This window comes from Dermacentor albipictus, chromosome 1 (genome assembly GCF_038994185.2).
Source record: "Dermacentor albipictus isolate Rhodes 1998 colony chromosome 1, USDA_Dalb.pri_finalv2, whole genome shotgun sequence".
Taxonomy (NCBI): domain Eukaryota; kingdom Metazoa; phylum Arthropoda; class Arachnida; order Ixodida; family Ixodidae; genus Dermacentor; species Dermacentor albipictus.
This window is the reverse complement of record NC_091821.1, coordinates 380413413-380420467: the sequence shown is the minus strand read 5'-3', so window position 1 is coordinate 380420467 and position 7055 is coordinate 380413413.

Here is a 7055-nt window from a genome sequence, read left to right as displayed (position 1 = left end):
ATCAATTTATCGTTTCGTGATTTCATTTATTAAAATCAAGTAATTTCCCCTATGTCGTCCTTGGTGTCAGGGTTTGTTGGCTTCTTATGATATGACTAATAAAAATCGGACCCCTAGGTTAACACCTTTCTTCTCGTTTATTACATAACGAGGGTCTCGAATCCGGCAACATTGATGCCTTCAGGTCACATGTGTGGGTTTATGGACCGGTTGCCCTCACTCGAAAAGATTACGTTCGCGTGACGCCTGCGGCAGAAAGGATGTTCCACATCCGCCGCCAAGGTCTGTGAATGCTGGCGCTGGCTAACAATCCCAGGGTTCTACTATAGGAAGCATAAATCCTCAAGAAAGTGGATGGGGAAACGGCGCCGCGGTAGCTCAATTGGCAGAGCATCGCACGCGAAACGCGAAGGTTGTGGGATCGTTCCCCACCTGCGGCAAGTTGTTTCTTCATCCACTTTCATTTCCATTAATTTATCGTTTCTTTATTTCATTTATTAAGCTCAAGTAATTTCCACTATGTTGTCCTTGGTGTCAGTGTTTGTTGGCTTCTAATGATTGGCGTTCCAGACATTTTACTGCTTTACTACTGCCATACGGAGCTGTTCCTTCAGTCAACCAGTAGTTGCTGCTTGCAGCGGGCTGTGTCGCGCCAATATGTCGCACCCGCGTATGGTTAGAACACCGTCCGAGGAGTTCGAGCATAACGTTAAACCTTGCTATCGTTGTCAACGCTCCGCCCTTCGTGCGAAACTGCCAATTTATTAAAACAAATTTTGCTATTAGGTTAGCTTTGAAATCCCCCGAGACGATGTGTTCGGTTAGTTAATTAGTGATCATTACGGATGTTTTGATGCCCACCGCCGTTAAATGTACATTGCCGTAAAGAGAAAAGGAAACACTATTATACCATGCGCTACGCCATCGTTAAGAAAATTTGCTATTCCTTCTTCGAGCGGGCGGTATACGCACGCCAGGGCGCGCGACGACCTTGCAAGCTGGCGATATACCGACACACGTTTAGCACCACCTACACGTGGACACTACATGTAATCTATCTGTTTCCATGCGCCCTTGAGTTATATATACACACACACACACACACACACACACACACACACACACACACACACACACACACACACACACACACACACACACACACACACACACACACACACACACACACACACACACACACACACATATATATATATATATATATATATATATATATATATATATATATATATATATATATATATATATATATATGTAGCCAGGCACAGCGCTTTAAGCGCATATGTTCCGAAGAAGGCGATTTTAATTCTTGTTGCCAGGAACTCAAAAAGAAACTTCTCAACCGTAAATATCCAGAGAAGATGATCGATGACGCGATACACCGAGCGGCAGGATATGACCGGATGGACTTTCTTAAAGGCAGAAACAAGCCCAGTGGCTCCCAGTCGGCTAATTTGATACTCACACATTCCGCATCTAACCCTAAGGTCTCAGGCATACTCCGCAAACACTATAACATTCTTACCCAAAGCGACAGGTTAAAAGCCATTTTTCCTGAGCCACCTCGTGTCGTGTATAGACGTTCAAAAAACATAGGTGACATACTAACGTCCTCAAAAATCGCCACTTCTAACCCGACCGGTTGCAGCCGCTGCAATAAACCACGTTGCAAAGTCTGCGCTCATATAACGCCTACATTGTCTGCCACCAGTACAGCCAGCCAATTCATGTTCACTATTAAAAGCAGTTTCAACTGTGATTCATATAACGTAGTTTACTTGCTCGAGTGCGGCACTTGCCACATGCAATACATAGGCCAGACTGAAACACCTTTCAGGATCCGTTTTAACAACCACAGGTCACATGCCAAATCCCAACCAAATCTACCACTCTCGAAACATGTTAACATGCCGGGCCACTCATTTAATAATCTCAAAGTAACAATACTCGAATCTGGATTCCGCACCAACCATGACCGCGAGCTTCGCGAATCTTACCTGATTCACAAATTTAACACTGTCTCGTCTGGAATAAATGAAAACAAAGGAAAACTAACCTGTCTAACTTTAGATTGAGCACAAATATACACTTCCCACACAGTGTACACACATGATTTCAGCGCTCTTTTCCGTCTCCTATTTTACATGTGGCTTTTTTACGTATGTCGCTGTGGCTCGAAGTTGTACGTTAACATATCAATTTTTAGATAATTCAAGGTTGCACTTAGAGATGCCATGTGCTAAACATCACGCCTTTGTATCTGCATGTGTAAGTCATTTTGTTTTTACTACACATAACCATTGTAACCGCTGGCACTTATTTGAGAGTCATGTTTGTATCGTGAACACATCTGCATTTCATTTTTTGTATATTCCAAAATGCGTGTCATCGATAATCATTTATAATGTGCAATGATAATGATTTATGATGCGCAGTGTATGGTCTAGTCAGTGTAGATAGCGCGCCCTCTTCTCGTGATACGGTGCCTTTAAAGCTGTGTATGTGTTGTACATGCGTTACTGTACTCTGACGAAGGCTGGTCCACCAGCCGAAAACGTTAAGTAAAAGAAGACTTCCAAAAAGTTCGTCGTCTCTTTCCTGCGTATGTTACGTCGGGTCCTGCGTGCTGAACTTTGAAGAAAACCCCTATATATATATATATATATATATATATATATATATATATATATATATATATATATATATATATATATATATATATATATATATATATATATATATATATATATATATATATTAGTCATATAATGAGAAGCCAACAAACACTGACACCAAGTACAACATAGGGGAAATTGCAGCATGTGCTTAATAAATGAAATAACGTAATGATAAATTAATTGGAATTAAAGTGGATGAAAAAACAACTTGCCGCAGGTGGGAACCGAACCCACAACCTTCGCATGTCGCGTGCGATGCTCTCGCACGCGACATGCGAAGCATCGCACGCGACATGCGAAGGTTGTGGGTTCGGTTCCCACCTGCGGCAAGTTGTTTTTTCATCCACTTTAATTCCAATTAATTTATCATTACGTTATTTCATTTATTAAGCACATGCTGCAATTTCCCCTATGTTGTACTTGGTGTCAGTGTTTGTTGGCTTCTCATTATATGACTAATAAATATCGGGTCCCTCGGTTAACCCCCTTTCTTCTCGTTCATATATATATATATATATATATATATATATATATATATATATATATATATATAGAGAGAGAGAGAGAGAGAGAGAGAGAGAGAGAGAGAGAGAGAGAGAGAGAAACTTTATTTGTCAGGAAGAGATTTTAAGGAGGGGTGGTCGGAGCCCGCCCATGTCCAGGGCCCCATTGGCCTCTGCCGCCTGTCTGACTTGGCTAATTACGGACTTTCGTCCGGCCAAGTCAGAATGAGCGAGTTGTGCCTCCCATTGCTCCATTGTGTTGTTGATATTTGGCCTATGAGGGTGCTTAGTGCACTCCCCGGTTACAAGTATTATAGGGTGGGTATGCCACCGCACCAAAGGCAGTTGGCCCTATCGCGAGTGGGGTACATGGCGTTCAGCAATTTTAGAAGGGGGAGTATACCCCAGTCTGTATTTGGCGCCAATCGGCGGCCTCTTCCCCGCTAAGTTGTGGGTGAGGCGGCGGGTATTTGCTCTGGATTCCGCGATCATGAGCAAGGATGTCTTTGGCATTTAAATTGATGGGATTTTGAGAGGGATAGTGCGAGTGGTTGGGCTTAGAAGAGGCTGACATCGCTAGGTTAGTACACCCTCGGGCGTTCGCCTGTCCGTTCCCTTGTACCCGGGCGTGTCCCGGACACCAGAGTAGGCGATGACGGTGGTTGAAATATTTGGGAATTATCGCGAAGCTAGCCGCAGTTACGTGCCCCTTGAGAAACATGTGACATGTCTCCCTGGAGTCCATGGCCACAACCGTGTCGCTTTGCGAACCCTCTGCGTGAGCGAGTGCGATCGCCATATTTCAGCCGAGTTGGGGGATCCCGCCGTGGCCGACGCGGTTATTTACTGCCGCGTTCACGACTGCCAGGGCGTGCCTCTTTTGTAGAATTTCAGTAGAATGGACTCTGCTTCTCTAGAAGTACTACAGTTAGCAAGCATACTAGGTCCTAAATCTTCTTCAAAGCAACGTCAAGGTTGAAGTTGGTTTTTCTCGTTTATTTATTTATTTATTTATTTATTTATTCATTCATTCATTTATTTATTTATTTATATATTTAATATACCCTCAAGATCAAACGGCATTAGAGAGGAGTGCGTTTACAGAAAATATTTACTGAAGTTTACGGAAAAAGTTACAGAATTTCTGTTAAACACATATGGCTTAATTCAATACTACTCGCCTATTGTTTCGCAATAGCAACATATGGCCTAAAGTGAATATTTAAGTATTTATTTAATAAACATTTTGTCTAGATAACTGCCAGCTGCAATTTCTCATGCAGGTGTACTTTTAGCCTCTTCCAGAAATACACCTGAAAAGTTCGAAAACCGCTGTTACAGGTGGCTATAAAGAAACAAAAAAGAGTGGTATTTTTTAAATACATATACGATATTAAATGTGTCGCGCAACTATGTCAGTCGGCGTAGGTGCACGCCCGCGTACGTGTGCTGTTGTGTGTTAAATAAAAAAAAAATATATTACATTTCTGTTTTCTGGCTGGACAGGATTTAAAATGTGCACCGCAACACATACTGCAGTACCATCACAGGTCCTCTGGTGTAGGGTCTCTGTGTCATCTATTTTCAATTAATCTGGCGTGTCTCAGTTTTACATCAAGATGATATAAGCCGCCCAAGTTTAGTGGTTGCCGTTTTATTTTCAGCGAGAACGCCAGAAGTGACGTCCATGGAGCGTTTCGCGAAGTAAACGAATAAATAAACGGTCGCAGTGATTCTTATATATGCCGGCTGCCATGACGAGGCGAGAGAGCGCGATCACCCCCCTGTGGGTTATGAAACCACAGTTGCACGAAGCGGACTACGCGGGGGTCTTTCCTGTTTGCTTTTCACCATGCATGCACGTCTTATTGCGACAGCGAGTTAGGGGCGATCCACGTACTTCTCGTTCCTTTCAATACTCCGCTTCGTCTTTACACCCTTTCTTCAATTTCTTAGTACGCGTGTTATGGTTACGGCTACGACTTGGCTCGAGCCTCTACCCGGCCGTGCAGTAGCTGTCGGCGAGGTCGCGTGGGGCGTCGTGTCTACATCGTGACGTCACGAGTTTATTTTTCCCGGGGATTATCTCTCGCGACGGTCGCGGTATGATTACCGAAGTCTGCCACCGCAACGTCGGCATCGTGCGAATTCCAAAAAGTGGAGAGGTATAGCCGTGGCGATTTAAGTTTATTTTGTGGCCAGATCTCTCTAGCTGGAAATCTCACTGCTTCTGCGAATATTGTAGTGACTGTTTGCAGCCGCTTTCTGCAAATGATCTTGCTTGGCCAAGGCTCTTGCAGGGCTCTTCGAGGGTAACCGAGCCACTGTTGCGGCATTGCGACAGATTACTGCACGTAGGAGAGGCCCGCCCTATTGTCTACCTCGAGCAGCAACCAAGGCGTATTCACGGTGGCCTGGTTACGCTCACTGCAGGGCAAGGGCCTCTCCCACACTTCTCCAACTACCCCGGTCATGTATACTAATTGTGACCAAGTTGTGCCTGCAAACTTCTTAATCTCATCCGCCCACGTAACTTTCTGCCGCCCCTGCTACGCTTCCCTTCCCTTGGAATCCAGTCCTTAACCCTTGAAGACCATCGGTTATCTTCCCTCCTCATTGCATGTCCTGCCCATGTCCATTTAATTTTCCTGACTTCAACTAAGATGTCATTAACTCGCGTATGTTCCCTCACCCAATCTGCTCTTTTCTTATCCCTTAACGTTACACCCATCATTCTTCTTTTCCATAACTCGTTGCGTCGTCCTCAATTTAAGTAGAACCCTTTTCGTAAGCCTCCAGGTTTCTGCCCCGTAGGGGACTACTGGTAAGACACAGCTGTTATACACTTTTCTCTTGAGGGATGAGGGCAACCTGCTGTTCATGATCTGAGAATGCCTGCCAAACGCACCCCAGCCCATTCTTATTCTTCTGACTATTTCAGTCTCATGATGCGGATCCGCGGTCACCGCCTGCCCTAAGTAGATGTAGTCCCTTACCACTTCCAGTGCCTCGCTACCTATCGTAAACTGCTGTTCTCTTCCGAGAGTGTCAAACATTACTTTAGTTTTTTGCAGATTAATTTTTAGATCCACCCTTCTGCTTTGCCTCTCCAGGTCAGTGAGCATGCATTGCAATTGGTCCCCTGAGTTACTAAGCAAGGCAATATCATCAGCGAATCGCAAGTTACTAAGGTATTCTCCATTAACTCTTATCCCCAATTCTTCCCAATCCAGGTCTCTGAATACCTCCTGTAAACAGGCTGTGAATGGCATTGGAGAGATCGTATCTCCCTGCCCCACGCCTTTCTTTATTGGGATTTAGTTGCTTTCTTTACGGAGGACTACGGTGGCTGTGGAGCCGCTATAGATATATATCTTTCAGCATTTTTACGTATGGCTTGTCTACGCCCTGATTCCGTAATGCCTCCATGATTGCTGAGGTTTCGACTGAATCAAACGCTTTCTCGTAATTAATGACATCTATATATAAGGGTTGGTTATATTCCGCACATTTCTCTGTCACCTGATTGATAGTGTGAATATGGTCTATTGTTGAGTAGCCTTTACGCAATCCTGCCTGGTCCTTTGGTTGACAGAAGTCTGAGGTGTTCCTGATTCTATTTGCAATTACCTTAGTAAATACTTTGTAGGCAACGGACAGTAAGCTGATCGGTCTATAATTTTTCGAGTCTTTGGCATCCCCTTTCTTATGGATTAGGATTATGTTAGCGTTCTTCCAAGATTCCGGTACGCTCGAGGTCATGAGGCATTGCGTATACAGGGTGGCCAGTTTTTCTAGAACAATCTGCCCGCCATCCTTCAACAAATCTGCTGCTACCTGATCCTCACCAGCT